Genomic DNA, 21,864 nt, shown 5'->3' on the forward strand with positions numbered 1-21,864 from the left:
GGGCGGGGGCGTTAATGAAAACCTAAGAATAAGCAAAGTAAAAAAACAAAAAAACCAGAAAAACGAACGTTAAAAAATCTGAAAAACACGTGAAAAATGGCTTAAATAACCCTGCTTCAATATTAAAATTTTAAAAATCGAAAAAAAAAAAAAAAAAAAAAAAAGAAGACATCTCACACCACGATTCGAACCCAAAACGTTTAGATAATGAAGCGGCGCTCTAAGCAACTGAGCTAAGACAACGTCGCCGAAATTGTGTCGCTTTTTCAACTATTTAAAGTAAATCAGGTTACGACGTCCTATGACGCATGCGTAGAAGCGAACTCGTCATGAGAGGACGGTTGTTGCTGACCCTCCCCCCTGTAGAAAACTACGGATTTCAGGGTGAAAGAATTAACGTTTTTGGCCAGTTTTTCGATATTTGTCGGGCGAAGGTTGGAAGTTTAAAATGATACCGATCTGGCAAAAATCCGTGACCAGTGTGGAAAGTTTTTGCGAGACATACAAACACACATACAAACAAACATACTCACATACATACAAACAAACATTTTCGCTTTTATATTTATAGAAGATTAGATGACGATTTATGCTGTTGTGTCCTATTTATTCACTGATGTCAGATTATTTTTTTATCGGACTGTTTTTTACGTATATTCATAATCATCATTAGATTTTTTTGTTTTACTGGTAATTTAGTGTGGCACTATGTGTTATATGTGCCCCCGCGTTGCCATTCCCCCCCCCCCCCTAGCATGGAGGTGATTTGGTCACTTGCGGAGGGATACGGGAAAAGGACAACAATGCAATTCGCCATTTACACGCTCTTAAGTTTAAAAAAAAAAGTTAAAAGAATCGTTTTTGGAATCGGAAATGAAGTTAAATTTTTTTGCGATTCCGATACCCCCCCCCAAATCCCCCTCCCCCATTTAATCGGTCTAAACGTAAATTAAATATAAACCAAAGACGAGTTGGTGTTTGTATGTTTCTACTCGTTGACCCTATTTGGTGACCGATGTTTTTTCTATCTTCTTTCTATCGTTTTAGCCGTGTTACTACCCTCCTCCCTCATATCTTTCGCACTAGGTGTACCCCCCACCCCCCGCGCTTTGTTTCCGATCCTCAAAGACCCCCTTTCACCGACCAACGCGTCCTTCGAGTAGCCCCGCCCTCCGTTTCCAATTGAACAGGTATGTTGTCGATCCATTGTCGACATATATTTCTTAACGCTGTTTGAAGATGTACGGCTGGTATCATTTGTTAGTTCCGCCGTCGTTGTTGGTGACGTGATTGAAACCTTTGCGACTGCTAAGCAAAATGGGAAATATTTCTTACATGTTTGAACAGGAAGGAAGGAGGAGGGAGAGGAGGGGGGAAATGACAGGAGGAAAAAAGAGGGAGAGAATAAGGACTCTTACATATTTGAACAGAAAGAGGTGGGAGGAGAAGTGACAGACAAGAGTGTGAGGGGGGGGGGAGATGAAGACAAAAAGGAGAAAAAAAGAGGGGGTGTAGAATAAGGAATCGTTTTCGTTTGTTTGGACAAAGAGATAAAGAATTCAAGGAGAATGGAAGCGAAGAAGGGGAGGGGGAGAAGAAAGAAAGCGTAGAAAGGGAAAGAGAGGGAAACGAAAAAAGAGAACAAGACGAAGAGGAAGAAGAAAAAATAGAAGGGAAAGAGTTCAAAACCGACTGCGTAATCTAGTGGGTGATGCCTTTTTCTTCTCCCTGCAACCTTTCTCTTTCTCTCACAGAAAAGACATTGCGAGCATGTTTTTGCTCTATCCTTATTTTCATGGCAAGTGCTCGACTAAGCTTCAATCTATGGCCAAACTTTCACAAAACACTCGTCTAGTTATAACCACTATCAACAATTTCCCCCACTCTCTATCTGTGCCTAAATCAAAATGCAGATTTCATGAACAAAGTTTATTTCCTAGAACTGCTTGCATGTAGAACACTGTTGCACATGCCTGCTTTCCAGCTGACTACAATATGGTTGTCTTCAAGTCCAATGTAAACAAGTTCTTGTTGCGCCATCACCTTAAATAATTAAATTATATCTGATTTATACCATTAACAATTACTCTGCTGTTGTCTCAGTGACAAGCGTACACTCGTTAACACTTATCCTTGAATGACCTCCGGGCCTTGACAAATGGTGTCTTCTTTGTAAAAAAAAGTAGACGAATAAAAAAGAAGAGGAAAGAGAAGCAGAAAGAAAAAAGAAAGCAAAGAAGGAAAAAGACGAGGATTGGTTTGTTTCTTATATGTTTGGACAGTACTAAATGGGTGACCATTTGGGACTCCCAGGTGCTTTATGTGCTCTCCGCTTATCTCGGCATTGTTTCCAGTCGTCCTGGGCTTCTCCTTGCCACTGGACTCAAACAGTGCCGATTGATGGGAGATGTGGGTGGAGATTACGCAAAAAAGTGGTAGTAGACAGACAGGCTGCGAAGAAGGAAAAAAAACGTGTGTGTGTGGGGGGGGGAGGGAAACAAACAAAAAAAACATAACGTCTTTGCTGTTGCGGCCATCGCCGAACCGGAAGTGACGTAGGTTTAAATTAAGGCTAGACAATCGAAAAGAGGGGATGACTTTCGAAAATATCGGCAAAAAAGCGACCCCTCCGTGTAGAAAAGTGCCCAGTTGAGAGTGAAGGAATTAATGTTTTTCGCCAATTTTTCGATATTTGTCGTCCGAAGGGTCGAGCTCCAAAACGATACCGATCTCATGAAAATCCGTCGCTTCTCTTTAGGCTGAGATACAAACATAACTACGTACATACTTACATACATTTAAACAGACAGTGCCGATTCAGGGGAGATATGGGTGGAGGTTACGCAACCCTTGCCTAATAATTACATGTGCAGCTGCCCCTACAGGGGGTATCCTTTGTCTTTCAAAACGGAGGCATCGGACAAGGAGATAAAGACATAAAGAAGACTGGAAGAGAAGAAGAAGATAAGGAGAAGGAGGAAGGGATAAAAAAACAAAAGAAAAAAGTAACGAATAACCTTCAATCTATGCCACCTAACTACCAAACATTCACAGCAAGCACTCGTATAGCTACAACCACTATCAACAATTACCCTCCCTACATATCTGTGCTTAAAACTAAACGCAAATCCCATGAACAAAGTTTCTTTCCTAGAACTGCCTGCCTGTGGAACTCAATACCATGGGTCTGCTTTTCAGGCGATAACAACATGGTCGTCTTCAAGTCCAATGTAAACAAGTTCTTAATCAAATTATACCCACTTTCCACCGCTAACGATCACTATACTGTTGTCTCAATGAACACCGTACACTCATTAACCCTTAGCCTCGAGTGGCCTTCAGGCCTTGACAAATAAGTTTTTGTTGAGTCATCGTCTTAGATAAACCCGAAAAGCTATCATTCAACAACCCTTGCACATTTAAACGAGTACCTGCTCTGCGGGAAGTGCAGCAGAATCTGCCGCATCCGCATCAGTTTGCTCAGTCACAGCAGCAGCTGCCACCACTCAACATGACGACCTTCAGGCGCGATCCTCCATCGTTTATAGAGATGGAAGGACGTCGCTAAAAACAATGTGCTCTGCAAATAATAAAGTATGAAAAAAAAAAAAACAACAACATAAAAAAACTAAAACAAAAATACAGACTATTTCCTGATGTCTTCAAAACACGACATCAGGTCAAATTCGGTGGCCCTTTTGTTTGGATTTAGGTTTTCATATTGTGTTGACACATGTCAAGTGGGATTTTGCATAAATGGATTTTGATTAGAAAGGATTCCTTATTTAATAATATACTAGCAGGCTACCTGGCATTGCCTGTGTTGCATATTGAAAAGGATAGCTCCCGGTTTTTAGTTAGAAATAAAATAATTAGGATCGAATATTATTATTGAAGGAGAATTCTGGAATCGAACGCAGTTATTAAAAATTAAAATGAAAAACTTTTTGCTAATTAAGATACGATTCCAGGAATGCAGTATATTATCCATTGTCGTGAGGAATGAAAGTTAAAAATAACTTATACAACAAAAAATATGGTAAACACACCGGTTATCTATCCCTGTCGTGATTTCCGATTTGTCTGACAGACGGTATTTTCTACTTCCTATTCCGTTCTCTCTTTCATTCGAATCGTCCATGTGAACGCACACAAATTACACACACGCCTCGACAGGACGTTATCGTTTCAAAGTAAGAATGAATACATGCGTTTATATTAACGAACTCTCGTGATCACACACACACAAACACCCAGACACGTATACACAATGAGCAAAACGAACACTTAATTTCAACTTCATGCATGTTCGTTCGCACACACACACACACACACACAAGCACTATTATTGTCCTTACATATTTCAAGCTAAAAAAAATCATCTTATTTGTATATATTGTAACTCGATTTTAACGTCCTCCTTTTAATGTTCTTCAAATCTACTCGGTAAACTTGTTTTTTTTTTTATTGTTGATTGTTTTTTGAAACACGTAAAACGCATACCCCAACAAGTGGCAACCTCTGACCTTCAACGTCACAGCCTCTACGAAATATTGAACACGCTCTCTACATATCGGTAACCCCGATCTCTACAAAAACTCCTCCTGCTCCTCCAATATTGTCAACAATTTCCCGCTCACTCTCTATCAGTGCCCAAAGCTAAATGAAAATTCGATGAGCAAAGTTTATTTGCAAGAACTATTCATTTGTGAAACATGATACCGTGGGGCTGCTTCTCGGCTGACTATAACCTGGTCGTTTTCAAACCTAATGTAAATAAGTTCTTGTTGATCCGTCTTCTTAAATAATCCGATCCTATCGGAGTTCCCAGCTTGCGGACTTAGGGGAGTGTGGAGCCACCCTTTAATTGCCATTGCTCCCAGGTCCACTCTGACCTGGAGTGATAGTACCTGTTAGGGTCCCAACTATGGGTTAAATAGAAACCGACGAAAAAAATATATTCTATTAAAAACGTTTTCTTCAAAATCACTGAATTCGGCATTAAATGCCCTGAAAAGAGTTGATATGCCGTAAAACAACCAACCAACCAACCTATCGGAGTTCCGCCATTACTGATCATCACAGTACTGTCTCACCATCTACCTGACACTAATTAACCCATATTATCCTCGAGTAATGCTATAACGGCACAAGTAACAGTTAATTTAAAGGATCACCATGGCAACAATGTGATCCTTTAAATTAACTGCTACTTATGCCGTTATAAATAAGAATAGCGTCTTTTAATTTTAAACCGTTATAAACTAAAAAAAAAACGTTTATAAGAATTAACACATTAATATTTAATTATAAACGCCTCTCTTATCGTATACACTCCTACTACTTTAAATTCCAACGTCCTCTCCCTTCCACTCCCCCCTTCTTTTCTAACTCCCCTTCATCTACGATTTTTCCATTCTTATTTGATTTTATAACTTAGTCCATCTATGAATTCTGACGATGCTAGTTGGATATTTCCTCGCTTTGAGGATCTTCCTCTAGCTGAAACAATATGTAAACTCATTCTGGACTCACAGTAATAAATTTATTATATACTGCTCTGGCTACACATTGAGCACTCTAGTCCGGTTTTTTCACCACTGGTAAATATATATATATATGTGTGTGTGTGTGTGTGTGTGTGTGTAAATTTACCTGTCATCCCTTTTTTAAAAGATGGAATCGCCCGATCGTCGAAGACAAAACTCGAGCAAGCAAGAGCGCAAAGTCCACAGAGTTTTATAATAATATTGATATAGACATAATATCACACACATAAAATCAGTCAATATTGTTTTAAGATTAGAATCCCACATGATTCGAAAATCGATTTGCATATCACTCTATATTAAAACGACAAAATGGCTGCGGTTCCAACAATTCCAAGCTTTTGCTTTTTCTGCATTTGAAATGTTAGCCAAGTTTATTTTGGGCGATAAAAGATTTCTTCAAACTTTGTTTTCAAACCGACAAACCCGACTGCAAAGATAATATTTATTATCCTACGGACGTCTTAGCACAATGCGTGCAAAGACGAAAAATGTTGATATCTGAAACCACGAAAGATTAGCGAAAACATAAAAAAAAAAAAAAACCCAACAACAAGATAAAATAAAAAAAATAGCTTCTAAAGATTTATATCTAAGTATTTGCCTACATTTTTGGATTTGTTTCAATGCTTGGCGGGGGTAAGGCATGGGTGCTGAGTGCTTTGACTGACCTTTCGAGGCCGCCGAGATATATTATTAACATTATGTTAATAATATATCTCGACGGCCTCGGACCTTTAAAATTTCTTTAACTGAAAATTTTCTGTTACTGAATTTTTTTAGATAAGGATTAATAATTTGGATTATTCAGACTACTGTTCTCATCTTGGGTATTAATTTAACGTTTCAATCGATCAAACCTCCGATCTTCTTCAGGTGTATTTTACTTAACTCTGGAATCTTTCTGTCGAACCCGGAAATCTGCACGGAATTTAAAACAGATGGGGGTAGTATGTTTTCGTTCCGCCAACCATGACTGGATAGAAGTCCTTTACAATTCAAAAATGTATCAGATGCCAGAAAGCTTTCCATTCTGATAGTTTCTTCCCTCGGACGGGTAGACTTTGTAGTTCCCTTCCTGCTGCCCTGACTGTACTGATATGCAGTAGTTTAAATGTAATGTAAACCAACATCTTGTTAATCTTTCCTAGGCATGGCCCCAAATAGTAGACCTTTATGTCCAAGTGGCGATATGTCTTGTTAGGGATGAAGGTGATTTAAAAATAAAAAAATTTCGAGTGTTTTTCATGCTAAGGATTGAACTTTCAATTTCCAGAAGTGTTATCAAGTACTTTATCCGCTATGCCACAGACCCTTGCAAGATTATGCTACCCACTTTGGATTAAATGCAGGTTCTTTTTGTAATTCTATGTAGAGTCCCGAGTTTGAAGGAAAGGTTCCAGAGTTTGAAGGAAAGGTTCCAGAGTTTGAAGGAAAGGTTCCAGAGTTTGAAGGAAAGGTTCCAGAGTTTGAAGGAAAGGTTCCAGAGTTTGAAGGAAAGGTTCCAGAGTTTGAAGGAAAGGTTCCAGAGTTTGAAGGAAAGGTTCCAGAGTTTGAAGGAAAGGTTCCAGAGTTTGAAGGAAAGGTTCCAGAGTTTGAAGGAAAGGTTCCAGAGTTTGAAGGAAAGGTTCCAGAGTTTGAAGGAAAGGTTCCAGAGTTTGAAGGAAAGGTTCCAGAGTTTGAAGGAAAGGTTCCAGAGTTTGAAGGAAAGGTTCCAGAGTTTGAAGGAAAGGTTCCAGAGTTTGAAGGAAAGGTTCCAGAGTTTGAAGGAAAGGTTCCAGAGTTTGAAAGAAAGGTTCCAGAGTTTGAAAGAAAGGTTCCAGAGTTTGAAAGAAAGGTTCCAGAGTTTGAAAGAAAGGTTCCAGAGTTTGAAAGAAAGGTTCCAGAGTTTGAAAGAAAGGTTCCAGAGTTTGAAAGAAAGGTTCCAGAGTTTGAAAGAAAGGTTCCAGAGTTTGAAAGAAAGGTTCCAGAGTTTGAAAGAAAGGTTCCAGAGTTTGAAAGAAAGGTTCCAGAGTTTGAAAGAAAGGTTCCAGAGTTTGAAAGAAAGGTTCCAGAGTTTGAAAGAAAGGTTCCAGAGTTTGAAAGAAAGGTTCCAGAGTTTGAAAGAAAGGTTCCAGAGTTTGAAAGAAAGGTTCCAGAGTTTGAAAGAAAGGTTCCAGAGTTTGAAAGAAAGGTTCCAGAGTTTGAAAGAAAGGTTCCAGAGTTTGAAAGAAAGGTTCCAGAGTTTGAAAGAAAGGTTCCAGAGTTTGAAAGAAAGGTTCCAGAGTTTGAAAGAAAGGTTCCAGAGTTTGAAAGAAAGGTTCCAGAGTTTGAAAGAAAGGTTCCAGAGTTTGAAAGAAAGGTTCCAGAGTTTGAAAGAAAGGTTCCAGAGTTTGAAAGAAAGGTTCCAGAGTTTGAAAGAAAGGTTCCAGAGTTTGAAAGAAAGGTTCCAGAGTTTGAAAGAAAGGTTCCAGAGTTTGAAAGAAAGGTTCCAGAGTTTGAAAGAAAGGTTCCAGAGTTTGAAAGAAAGGTTCCAGAGTTTGAAAGAAAGGTTCCAGAGTTTGAAAGAAAGGTTCCAGAGTTTGAAAGAAAGGTTCCAGAGTTTGAAAGAAAGGTTCCAGAGTTTGAAAGAAAGGTTCCAGAGTTTGAAAGAAAGGTTCCAGAGTTTGAAAGAAAGGTTCCAGAGTTTGAAAGAAAGGTTCCAGAGTTTGAAAGAAAGGTTCCAGAGTTTGAAAGAAAGGTTCCAGAGTTTGAAAGAAAGGTTCCAGAGTTTGAAAGAAAGGTTCCAGAGTTTGAAAGAAAGGTTCCAGAGTTTGAAAGAAAGGTTCCAGAGTTTGAAAGAAAGGTTCCAGAGTTTGAAAGAAAGGTTCCAGAGTTTGAAAGAAAGGTTCCAGAGTTTGAAAGAAAGGTTCCAGAGTTTGAAAGAAAGGTTCCAGAGTTTGAAAGAAAGGTTCCAGAGTTTGAAAGAAAGGTTCCAGAGTTTGAAAGAAAGGTTCCAGAGTTTGAAAGAAAGGTTCCAGAGTTTGAAAGAAAGGTTCCAGAGTTTGAAAGAAAGGTTCCAGAGTTTGAAAGAAAGGTTCCAGAGTTTGAAAGAAAGGTTCCAGAGTTTGAAAGAAAGGTTCCAGAGTTTGAAAGAAAGGTTCCAGAGTTTGAAAGAAAGGTTCCAGAGTTTGAAAGAAAGGTTCCAGAGTTTGAAAGAAAGGTTCCAGAGTTTGAAAGAAAGGTTCCAGAGTTTGAAAGAAAGGTTCCAGAGTTTGAAAGAAAGGTTCCAGAGTTTGAAAGAAAGGTTCCAGAGTTTGAAAGAAAGGTTCCAGAGTTTGAAAGAAAGGTTCCAGAGTTTGAAAGAAAGGTTCCAGAGTTTGAAAGAAAGGTTCCAGAGTTTGAAAGAAAGGTTCCAGAGTTTGAAAGAAAGGTTCCAGAGTTTGAAAGAAAGGTTCCAGAGTTTGAAAGAAAGGTTCCAGAGTTTGAAAGAAAGGTTCCAGAGTTTGAAAGAAAGGTTCCAGAGTTTGAAAGAAAGGTTCCAGAGTTTGAAAGAAAGGTTCCAGAGTTTGAAAGAAAGGTTCCAGAGTTTGAAAGAAAGGTTCCAGAGTTTGAAAGAAAGGTTCCAGAGTTTGAAAGAAAGGTTCCAGAGTTTGAAAGAAAGGTTCCAGAGTTTGAAAGAAAGGTTCCAGAGTTTGAAAGAAAGGTTCCAGAGTTTGAAAGAAAGGTTCCAGAGTTTGAAAGAAAGGTTCCAGAGTTTGAAAGAAAGGTTCCAGAGTTTGAAAGAAAGGTTCCAGAGTTTGAAAGAAAGGTTCCAGAGTTTGAAAGAAAGGTTCCAGAGTTTGAAAGAAAGGTTCCAGAGTTTGAAAGAAAGGTTCCAGAGTTTGAAAGAAAGGTTCCAGAGTTTGAAAGAAAGGTTCCAGAGTTTGAAAGAAAGGTTCCAGAGTTTGAAAGAAAGGTTCCAGAGTTTGAAAGAAAGGTTCCAGAGTTTGAAAGAAAGGTTCCAGAGTTTGAAAGAAAGGTTCCAGAGTTTGAAAGAAAGGTTCCAGAGTTTGAAAGAAAGGTTCCAGAGTTTGAAAGAAAGGTTCCAGAGTTTGAAAGAAAGGTTCCAGAGTTTGAAAGAAAGGTTCCAGAGTTTGAAAGAAAGGTTCCAGAGTTTGAAAGAAAGGTTCCAGAGTTTGAAAGAAAGGTTCCAGAGTTTGAAAGAAAGGTTCCAGAGTTTGAAAGAAAGGTTCCAGAGTTTGAAAGAAAGGTTCCAGAGTTTGAAAGAAAGGTTCCAGAGTTTGAAAGAAAGGTTCCAGAGTTTGAAAGAAAGGTTCCAGAGTTTGAAAGAAAGGTTCCAGAGTTTGAAAGAAAGGTTCCAGAGTTTGAAAGAAAGGTTCCAGAGTTTGAAAGAAAGGTTCCAGAGTTTGAAAGAAAGGTTCCAGAGTTTGAAAGAAAGGTTCCAGAGTTTGAAAGAAAGGTTCCAGAGTTTGAAAGAAAGGTTCCAGAGTTTGAAAGAAAGGTTCCAGAGTTTGAAAGAAAGGTTCCAGAGTTTGAAAGAAAGGTTCCAGAGTTTGAAAGAAAGGTTCCAGAGTTTGAAAGAAAGGTTCCAGAGTTTGAAAGAAAGGTTCCAGAGTTTGAAAGAAAGGTTCCAGAGTTTGAAAGAAAGGTTCCAGAGTTTGAAAGAAAGGTTCCAGAGTTTGAAAGAAAGGTTCCAGAGTTTGAAAGAAAGGTTCCAGAGTTTGAAAGAAAGGTTCCAGAGTTTGAAAGAAAGGTTCCAGAGTTTGAAAGAAAGGTTCCAGAGTTTGAAAGAAAGGTTCCAGAGTTTGAAAGAAAGGTTCCAGAGTTTGAAAGAAAGGTTCCAGAGTTTGAAAGAAAGGTTCCAGAGTTTGAAAGAAAGGTTCCAGAGTTTGAAAGAAAGGTTCCAGAGTTTGAAAGAAAGGTTCCAGAGTTTGAAAGAAAGGTTCCAGAGTTTGAAAGAAAGGTTCCAGAGTTTGACAAGATATACTTGGAGAAGGTTGGAGGTTACATCGTCTGAAACATGCGAATAACACTCAAGATGTGTATAGGTAAATAAAAATGTTCCGTTTCATATTTTTTGATAATTTCTATTATTCAGACTAGTGGGACGTGTGGAAATTCTACAAAAGCATCTTTCATATGTAATATATTGCTGCTGGGTATTCTGTGGATGTTCAGTGTGAATGGAGACCCCACAATACTATTGTAGCCCTTTTGTTAAAACTGTAAAATTATTTATCTAAATAATCTGGTTAATGTAGTATCAGACTACAGTTTACTCCAATATTCTTATAGGAGTCTGTGACATATTTCCATTGTATGGACGCCTGGCGTGATTCATTATACCATCTTTAGACAGAACAGATACTACCCTTGGATCCTAGCCAGAAAACCAAGGAGGTATATTTTAGTTTCACATACAGCCCAAAAGCGACATGTTTTTTTTTTATTATAATATTTTTTTTTTACATTGCATTTTCGGTGATCGGGAGATCCTATTTATTAAAAAGGAGGATAGAAGGTGATAACATACTCCGAACATTAAATTAACGTATTTATATATTAATTTAATGTTCGTAGTTTGTTATTACCTTTTATCCTCCTTTTTAATAAATAGGGTCTCCTGATCAAATAATTTATAATCTGGAAACCATGACACACGTACGTACGTTAAAGGTACGACGGTATTAATATATAGATTGTTTGGACTATTGTTCTCATCCTGGTTGTCATATTGACAACGTTTCAGCCGATGTTGTATCCAATCTTCTTCAGGTGTACCTTTACAATTTAATTTATTTGCCAAAAAATGGAGAGGATGTGTTGTTATATAGAACACTGCCGGGCAATGCCAATTGACCTGAACGATTGTTATTATGATCGTTGTTGATGTTTGGAAAATAGAATGTTTAGAAAATATGTATCGAGACGAATTAGGTATTTTTACAGATAAAAATATTCATGGTAAAAATGTATTTCGAATGTTAGCGTGGAATGTTAGTAATGGCATCAGGTGATCTTAACGCAACGTGAACTAATGACGTTAGGAGATTGTTTGGAAGAGACACATACAGTTAAGTTTAGAGTTGAGAGTCAGAGGGGGGCATGGACGATATCGTTTTCACGTTTGGGAGCTGGAAGAAACGCAACTCTAGCATCATGTAGAACTTACATCTTGCAGATTGGATGGGAAGTCGAGAATAAGGTTATATCAAGATATATATATAAAAATAAACACTATCATATATTAGGTTGGTACAAAAATAATGTCGTTTTTTTATATATAGTTGAACGTCAAAAAAATAACATTTTTGCACCAACCTAATATATATTAAATTATATACACAATTATATAAATGTAACACACATTTTATGGACACGTTCACACAGAATATATAGCACAAGTTTTATGTACACCCAGAGCTGACTATATTATAGTTGTTCATCAAGGCACACAAAAGAAAGCTTAAATAGGATTGTTAATCAATTGTTTGAACAAAAGATTGGACAATAAAGGTCAATATATTCGGAGTTAGTTTATGGCAGTTTTAGGAATGGCAGTGATAGTTTAGGTACAGTTTACAGACAATCTTAAGTTTGCGACAATTTCCAGTTGGGGACAATTGAATACAGGTTGTGATTTGAAGCAAATCGGATGGAGATGAAGATTCAATTGATGAACATTTGGACTGCAATGACACTTGATGACTATCATCACTTTTGGTTTTCAGACGCTCAAGTAGTACAATACGAATTAGTATTTTCTGTTTTTTTTTTTTTTTTGCAGACTGTTATCCTCATCTTTATAGTTGTTGTTTCACCATGTTTTGGCCGACTCGTCCTCTGGCCTTCTTAAGATGGTTAACTGCGACGGGATAGGAATGCTAAGTCTCATAACTGCATCCCCAGCAATTACTGCCTTCCATAGTTGTCGTCTCACTATGTTTTGGTCAACAAATCTTCTGGCCTGCTTTGGGTAGGATTGAAACTGATATCTTCAGACAATGCTCACTTGGAATCGTAGCGACTCAACATCTTTATCCACTGCGCCACGGGCCAACACCATTGTTTATAGATTTTATTGTTTGATGATTCAAAATTTGAAAATCCGCTTCCACGCTATTCGATATTAAAACGACATTAGAGATAGGTTAATTTGAAAGTCAATTTCTAAAAGCCGTCCAACACATGCCATCATGTAAAGCGAATGTTAAAGCAGAGATGATGATGATGAGCAGCACAAAATCCTGAAAAATGAGTTTGCAAAAATGTCCCAGATTCCAAAACCTGACTCATCTTCAAGACTTTCAGGATTGGCTTTCATTAACTCAACTCCAAATGCGTTTTCTTAAAAAAAAAAAAAAAAAAAAAAAAAAAATCTCCAAAAATGAATTTTTGTAATCAACCCAAACGTTTTGCGGCTACTTTAAATTATTACTAGAAGGCCGGCCGACGTTGTGTGGTCGTAAAATACGCTTAAATATATTATACTTTCTGCAGATTTCGTATTTATTATTATAGAGCCAATTCTCTATTGAATATTATATTGTACCCAATATATAGTAGTACCCTCCCCAGGCATGACTCGGTCATAAAATACACTTAAATATGGTATTTTTATTTTATGAAGATTTTATATCCATTATTAAAGAGCCAATTCTCTATTGATTATTATATTGTACCCAATATATATATAGTAATGATTTCAAAAGTTAAAAATATATAATCGAAACCAAAACATATAGCATTCCAGCCTTCGTCGTTAAATTTGAAAAGTATACTAGAGATGACGTCATGACGTCAAAATTTGAGACGGTGACAAACAAATTCAAACTTTTTATTATAATAACAAAAGGTATATATATATATATATATATATATATATATATATATATATATATATATATATACACACACCTTTTGCTGTACGGCATAATCACGTTGACACACCGGTTCCTTAATCTACATCTTCCTTGGCCTTTTGGTCAGGATCAAGGTGTAGTATCTGTTCTTCAGATGCTGCACTTCTATTTCTTGTTCTCTTTCAGTGGAGGAGAAATCCTTCACGACTGAGACAATTTTTATTTTTGTACCTTTTCTCCACGTTAAAAAACGACCCTGGTGTCTAACTCTGTCCCGTGGGGAGGCATAGTAAATAGGTATAATAACAAAAGGTATATATATATATATATATATATATATATATATATATATATATATATATATATATATATATATACACACACACCTTTTGCTGTACGGCATAATCACGTTGACACACCGGTTCCTGCTGGATGACCGAAGTTAAGCAACGCTGAACCTGGCAAGTACAAGGATGGAATACTGCTGCCATATCTGGGCAGGAGCTGCTAAAAACAGCCTATCCTGCCTTGACAGAGTACAAAATAGACTTGGTGGCTTAGTGGGGGATGCCCTTTTCTCTACCCTGCAACCTCTCTCCCACAGAAGAGCCGTTGCGAGCCTATCCTTGTTTTATCGTTATTTCCATGGCAGGTGCTCGTCTGAACTCCAATCTCTGGCCCCCCCTCGCCAATCTTTCACGAAAAACACCCGTCTAGCTGAATCCACTGAAAAATTTCCCCCACTCTTTATCTGTGCCTAAATCAAAACGTGGATTCCATGAACAAAGCTTCTTTCTCAGAACTGCACGCCTTTGGAACTGTTTCGTCTGCCTGCTTCCCACCTGACTACAACTTGGATGTCTTCAAGTCCAACGTTAACAAATTCCTAATGAACCCCCCCTTAAGTAAACACTTCATCAAATCTCCACACTAACGTACTGTACTTGCAATAACCCTTATCCCTGAGTGGCTTTTGGGCCTTGATAAGTGGCGACCACCGTGTAAAAAAAAAAAAAAAAAAAAAAAAAAAAAATCGGTGATCATTGAAACTCCCAGGTGCTGTATTTGCTCTCCGCTTATCTCGGCATTGTTTCCAGTCGTCCTGGACTTCTTGCCACTGGACTCAAGCAGTGTCGATTCAGGAGAGGCGTGGTTGGAGATTGCGCAACATTTGCCTCACAATTACACGGGCAGCTGCTCCTACAGGGGGTATCCTTTGTCTTTCGAGACTGAACGGAGGCATCGGAATACCTTTTGCTATTATAATAACAAAGAAAATAATTATTATATTGTACCCAGTACATATGCTAGTGATTTCAAAAGTTAAAATAAAAATGTCTTGTATACCATCAGCTAGAATCGAAACCAAAACACACAGCGTTACAGCCTTTGAAAAATTTGCTAGAAATGACGTCATAACATTAAAAAAGACTTAAATTTGACATTTTAATTCATGCAGATTTCATATGTACCAGCTTTGCCCTATGTACTGTTCATAACATTTCCAAATCTCAATACCTCTTATATCTCGAGTCTGTAGACCGAGAATTGACAGAGTAGTTTGGTAGAGAAATACACACAGACAGACAGACACTTTCATTTTATAGATATATAGATTATTATCGAGCCAGCACTCCATTAATTATTATATTGTACCCAATATATAGTTGTGCTCTTCCCTGGTGTTGCGCAGTCATATTTCGATTCATACAAATTCCATATTTATTAAAAACTAGCATGGACACCTGGCATTGCCCGGGTCGACATGAAAATCCGTTTGAAACCCACCTGCTATTTTAAGGATAATAAGCACTTTCATTGTGAGCAACGTCGATACCCCACGACAATTTAAAAAATTAAAGAACGGATAAAAACACAAAAATGTAATCTCCCCCCTCCTCCTACCCCCAAAGTAGGTCACAACCTCCCCATCAGATATTTTGACCGAAGGGATACAAAGAGAAGAAGCTATTCTTCGGATATTGAGCACTTTTTGTAGCCCGTGCACTGGAACCCCCCCCCCACCCAAAAATAAAGAAATCAAAACAACTTTTCTTTCAATCAAAATAGCAGGAAGTGCCCATGTGACTGAAAAAAAAAAAAGAAAAAAAAGAGCTGCCATGGCCAGGCTCGAACGTGAAATGTGAAAGAGGGAAAGAAGGCAAAAAGTTACGGGCAAACACGTTTGCTCACACAGCCATGAGTGCTTATGACGTCATGAAGTTGTAAAATAATCTTTTTAAACATCGTTTAAGTTAATTACATATGCATGACTTACGAAAACATTGACGCAAAAAACCGCCCGCCCCTTCCAAAAAGTGGTCCAGTTAACCACCACAGAATTAATCTTTTTTCTAATTTTCACATATTATGCACCCGAGGCATTACTCTTTCAGATGGTACAGGTTTCAACCCGGTTGGATGCGGATGACAAAAGTCTTTAGCAGATATACAAACACAGACGACTTTCCTTTATATAACAAAAAAAGCTAATTCTATATTGATTATTATATTGTACCCAATATATAATAATAATTTTAAAAGTAAAAAAAAAAAATGATTTGGATGCTAGCCAATCGAAAAGAGGGGATGATTTTCGAAAATATCGGCGAAATAAACGACCCCTCTCAGTAGAAAAGTGGCCACTTAAGGATGAAAGAATTAATGTCTTTAGCCAATTTTTTGATATTTGTCGTCCGAAGGGTCGAGCTTCAAAACGATACCGATCTTGTGAAAATCCGTCGCCTCTGTCGAAAGTTTTAGGCAGATATACAAACATACATAAATTAAACAAACAGGTGAGATTTATATTACAGTAGATGATGGTGTACCCAATATATAGTAATGATTTCAAAAGTGAAATAAATAAATGAGTTGGATGCCATCAGCTAGAATCGAAACAAAAACATAGCATTCCAGTCTTAGTCGTTACATTTGAAAAAAAAAAAAAATGCTAAAAATGACGTCATAACATTAACATTTGAGACGGTGACAAATAAATTCAAAGTTTTCGTATAACATTTTTTTTTTTTTTTTTTACATTCTTTCTCGATTCGCTTGTAACCCGACAATTCCCTATAAACAAGTCTAAAAAAATATATCTGATCTCAAAGTTGTTTGAAGCTGGTTGCGTTGGAAATATATTTAGAAAGAAACTCCCTTGCTCTTTGGTTACTCTTACCCGACTGTTCATCGCAATGAGCTCGTTTAGGGTGTCTTTAGGATTTCGGGGTGTTAAACTGGAGGGTTGAGTTTGGGTGCGGGTAACGAGATGGAATGAGGTCGTGTGCGTGGATGAAAAAGAAAAGGAAAGAAAAAGGGAAAGAAAAAAGACGATGAGGTTAAAAGTGATGAGATGGGGGGGGGGGGGAAGGATAAAAGAGAGGAGGAGGAAACATGGATGTAAAAAAAAAAGTGTAAAAAAGAAAAAAAGAAATTTAAAAAATTGTAAAAAAAAAGTGGAAAAAAGAAAAGAAATTTTTAAAAATTGTAAAAAAAAAGTAAAAAAGAAAGAAAAGAAATAAAGAGATAAAAAAACTGTAAAAAAAGAAAGTGGAAAAAAGAAAAAAGAAATTAAAAAAATTGTAAAAAAAAAAGTGGAAAAAAGAAAACAAGAAATTTTAAAAAATTGTAAAAAAAAAGTAAAAAAAGAAAGAAAAGAAATAAAGAGATAAAAAAACTGTAAAAAAAGAAAGTGGAAAAAAGAAAAAAGAAATTTAAAAAATTGTAAAAAAAAAGTGGAAAAAAAGAAAACAAGAAATTTTAAAAAATTGTAAAAAAAAAGTGAAAAAAGAAAGAAAAGAAATAAAGAGATAAAAAAAATTGTAAAAAAAAGAAAGTGAAAAAAAAGAAAAAGAAAGATTAAAAATTTTTTTAAAAAAGTGAAAAAAAAAATAAATAAAAAGATAAAAAAAAGAAAAAAAGAAAGAAAGAAAAAAAAAAAATAAAGAGATTTAAAATAGAGAGTTAGCTTGCTTGAAGCATTGCCGGTAAACAAATACCTAAATGTATAAGAAGGCTGTTAGCAATGTAGAAAACCTCGGGGATGGTGAAGTGACGTAGGGACATAAAAAAAAAAAACAGACAAACAAACGTCACATGTAAATTATGAATCTTTAATATACAAATAGTTGTCCGAAAATTAAAGTTAAAAACAAGAAAAAGTTATGACCCGTTTATCAGAATAAAGTGCTTTATGATTTATGGATGCTTAAATTTGTGCTCATTTTTGCATTAAATATTAATCAATATTTATCCCTAACTGTGCCGCGAACGGATACCATAATACTTTTATTTTTTAATTTATTTTTACAAGTCACCGAAGGCCCGAAGGCCACTCAAGGATAAGGGTTACTAATTGTAAGGTGGTAGTTTAGTAATCGTTAAATGGTGTAAATTGGTTAGAATTTGGATTATTTAAGGAGACGGCTCAGTAAATACTTGTTTACATTGGACTTGAAGACTATGATATCGTAATTAACCGGGAAGCAGACCAGTGAAACAAAGTTCCACACGTGGGCAGTTCTAGGAAAGGAGCCTTCTTCATGGAATCTGCATTTAGATTTAAGCACATTTAGAGAGTGGGAAAAATTGTTGATAGTGGTTGTAGCTAGTCGATTGTTTGTTTTGTGAAAGTTTGGTAAGAGGGAACCACAGATTGGAGCTCAGACGAGCACTTGCCATGAAAATAACGATAAAGCAGAGACAGGCTCGCAACGTCTGAGCTGTAAAAAAAGAGATTGCAGGGAAGAGAAAAGAGCCTCGCCTACTAGATTTCGAAGCCGGTTTTAAACTTTGTCAAGGCAGGATAGGACGTGCCATCATTACAATAAAGGGCCATGAAAAATTTCAGAGAGAAAGGGGTCAAATGGAGGATGAAGAAGAGAGGAATAGATGAAAATGGAGGAGGGAAAAGAAGGGGGAAGGAGTAATAAAAAAAAAGAAAAGAATGAAAATTAAAAAAAGAAAAAAGTAAAAGAGAAAATGAACTGTGAGAAGAGAAGAAAGGAAATGAAAGGTGGTAGTGGGAGGAAGGTGGTAGTGGGAGGGGGGGCAAGTTGAAAAGAAAATTATGAAGAAAAAGAACAGAATGACTAAGTCAATGAAAAAAATTAATGAAACTATTTTTAGAACTAAAAGTTATGGATATTAGAAAGGATTAATGTGGATTAAAATTCTTTAGCGAGATTTTCATGGGAGAGGGTAAAAAATGTTTCTGTAAGAAGGAACAGAGATGCCTAAGAATAATAAAACATCTTGTTCATTAAGTTTAAATAAAAACAAGTCAATCACAAACCGCAAATCTATATATATAAAAGCGAAAATGTATGTATGTATGTGTGTTCGCTTTTTCTGTATGTCTACAAAAGGCTTTTTTCAGAGAAGCGGTCGCTCGCTTCACAACTTTTTAAAACTTTTTATATCACATATAAATCGTAATATCTCAGAGTTAACAACGAAGCTCGCCTGTCTATTTAATTTGCTCGATTTCGGGAAGATAAATATTCAACATTTGTCGCTCGCCGCATGTGGGTTAGTCTTTTTCCTATAACATCTTGGGAAAATAAAAATAAAAAAAAGCGTTCCGCAGTAAATGAAATACTATCCCGCAGTCAAACTTGACCTCATTAACTCATTAAAACGGGCACCTGCTAAATCCAAGTAATTAAATAAATCCAAACGTGTTTCCGTTAGCATGTCGCAGTGAGGCAATTGTTCACGTCGCACGTTTTTTTTTTTTTTCACACTTTAATTTACAACTTTGCCTCAACGGTTCGGGTACGATCCTCATACTTACCTTTTTTTTAACCCCCCCCCCCCCACGCCCGGAGTTTCCACACACATCTACAAACACCCGGGCAACGCCGGGTACCCCTCGCTAGTTGACAATAAATCCCAGTAACTTTAACAGTTTTTTTTTCTACCACTTCCACTGATGCAATTCTCTATATAAAGAGCCAAGTACGTCCGAGGATGGAGAACTGTTGCCGCATCTGGACAGGAGCTGCTCAGTGCATCCCATCTTGCCTTGACGGAGTTCAAAATAGACTTTGTAGCTTAGTGGGAGATGCCCTTTTCTCTTCCTTGCAATCTCTTTCTCACAGAAGAGAAGTTGCAAGTCTGTCCCTGCTTTATCGCTATTTTCATGGCAAGTGCTCGTCTGAACTCTAATCTGTGACCCCCCTCCTTGCCAGACTTTCAGAAAAAACACTTGTCTAGCTGAAAGCACTATCAATAATTTTCCCCTACTCTATCTGTGCCTAAGTCTAAACAAAAATTCCATGGCAAAGTTTCTTTCCTAGAACTGTTCACCTGTGGAACAGTGTTCCACAGGCATGCTTTCCAGTTTACTACAACATAGTCATCTTCATGTCCAATGTGAACAAGTTATACCCAATTTCCACCACTGTCTTAGTGACCACCGGACACCTATTAACACTTATCCTCGAGTGGCGTTTGGGCCTTGATAAGTGGCGACCTCTTTGTAAAAAAAAAAAAAAAATTAGCAATTTCTTCAGACGGCTTTATCTGGTAGTACCAGAACCTAAAAGGGAAGTGGTGAAAGCAAGTTTGAAGAGAGAGGAACACGAAACTTACAGAGAGAAGGTGTGTGTGTGTGTGTGTGTGTGTGCGTGCGTGCGTGCAGGGGTGGGGGATCACGCAAAAAGAAAGGACAGAAGCGCAAAGCAGAATAAAGAGCGAAGGTAAAAAAAAGAAAAAAGGTAAATGAAGGAAAAAGGAAAAAAAATATGGAAGAACTAGACAAAAAAAAAAAAAAAAACGGACAAAAGTTATAGCCGTTGATATAGATGGAGTGCTTTATGTCAAATTAAATGTTGAATATGGTTAAATTAATACTTATTTTTTGGCATTAAATACTAATCCCTATTAATCCCTAAGTGTGCATCGAATGGATACCATAATACTTAGTTCACTGTATTTTATCATAACAGGTCTATACAAAATTTTAGTTAGATCGACTCAGTAGTTTCTGAGAAAAAGTGAAACATACAGACCAACAGAGACTAACAGAATATATATCTATATATCTATAAAAGTGAAAGTGTTTGTGTACATTTCCCTACACAATAACTCTGTTAAGTCTACAGACTCGAAATTCGATATACAGGGTACTGAGATTTGGGAAAATCTTTGTAATCCATTTCCGGCCAGAAATTTGTCTGTTAAGGGGGCAAAGTTCAATGATTTGACCTTTGAGAACTCTACCAAACTCCTCCGCCAATTTTGGGTCTACACACTTGAAATTTTATATATAGGTTCCTTGGACATGGGTCTAACTTAATAACTTTATTTAAACCCAAAATAATAAATGTTAAAGGGTCATAATAGGGGTCAAAGTTAAAAAAGATTTGACTTCTGCGGTCTACCAAATTACTCAGACAATTTCTGGTCTAAACATTTGAAATTTTACATAAATGGTATTCAGAGATAGGGCAAGCTTTTTAATCGGGTTGGGTCGAAAATTTGAGCTACTATATGTAAATGTATGTATGTATATATGTTTGCATGTCTGCCTAAAACTTTCGACAGATGCGACAAATTTTCACACGATCAGTATCGTTTTGAAGCTCGACCATTCAGATGACAAATATCGAAAAATTGGCTAAAAACATTAATTCCTTCACCCTCAACTGGGCGCTTTTCTACAGGGAGGGGTCACTTTTTCCGCCGATATTCTCGAAAGTTATCCCCTCTTTTCGATTGTCTAGCCTTAATTTAAACCTACGTCATTTCCTGTTTGACGGGGGTCATAACAGCAAAGATGTCACGTTATTTTTCCTGTTCTTTTCCTTCGCGGTACAGGTTCGAGCCTGCCTGCCTACTACCACTTTTTTTTTTTTGCTCAACACACACCTCCAAACACCCGGGCACCGCCGGGCAGAAATGCTAGTATATATATGAAAATGTATATAAAAAAATTACGAAAAATATAAAAGCTTATAACTTTTCTTTATTTTTCTATTGGTGACAAATATAAAAAAAAAAAAAAAATTAAAAAAACTTTTTTTACAAGTACATATTTTCGACCGATCTTTCAGTCTTCATCAGTGTAGTGAAAGTGACGAGGAAAAGGGAAAGGAAGAGGAAGGAGGAGAAAGTGGTATAGCCAATGAGAAGGTGCCACGTCAGTTTAAAATACAGACACTTAAAGTCCATGAGCCTAAAAATGACTTTTTTTTTTAGTCCTACGAGTGAATTCACACACTCAAGCAGGCAAGACACTGAAGACTGCCATTGAGATCAATAATTACGTGCTCCCAGCATTTCAAGCCTCCACACGTCACAACTTTTCTATCGCCACAAGACCATAGGGTTTATATATATTAATTCCAACGATATGGTGTGTATATATATATATATATATATATTTTAATTCCAACGATATGGTATAAATATATATATATATATATATATATATTTTAATTCCAACGATATGGTATAAATATATATATATATATATATATATATAT

At 36.9% G+C, this 21,864-nt stretch overlaps 1 protein-coding gene and 1 pseudogene across 2 annotated transcripts in view; one reads left to right on the top strand and one right to left on the bottom strand.

The window, feature by feature from the left end:
• LOC145269850 (uncharacterized) overlaps window positions 1–21,864 on the bottom strand; it is a 509,018-nt gene that overhangs the window by 12,420 nt on the left and 474,734 nt on the right. The window lies entirely within an intron of this gene.
• LOC145269967 (U2 spliceosomal RNA) lies at window positions 13,475–13,608 on the top strand (annotated as a pseudogene).

This window comes from Euprymna scolopes, chromosome 45, assembly GCF_053919585.1.
Source record: "Euprymna scolopes isolate OS-2025 chromosome 45, ASM5391958v1, whole genome shotgun sequence".
NCBI lineage: Eukaryota > Metazoa > Mollusca > Cephalopoda > Sepiida > Sepiolidae > Euprymna > Euprymna scolopes.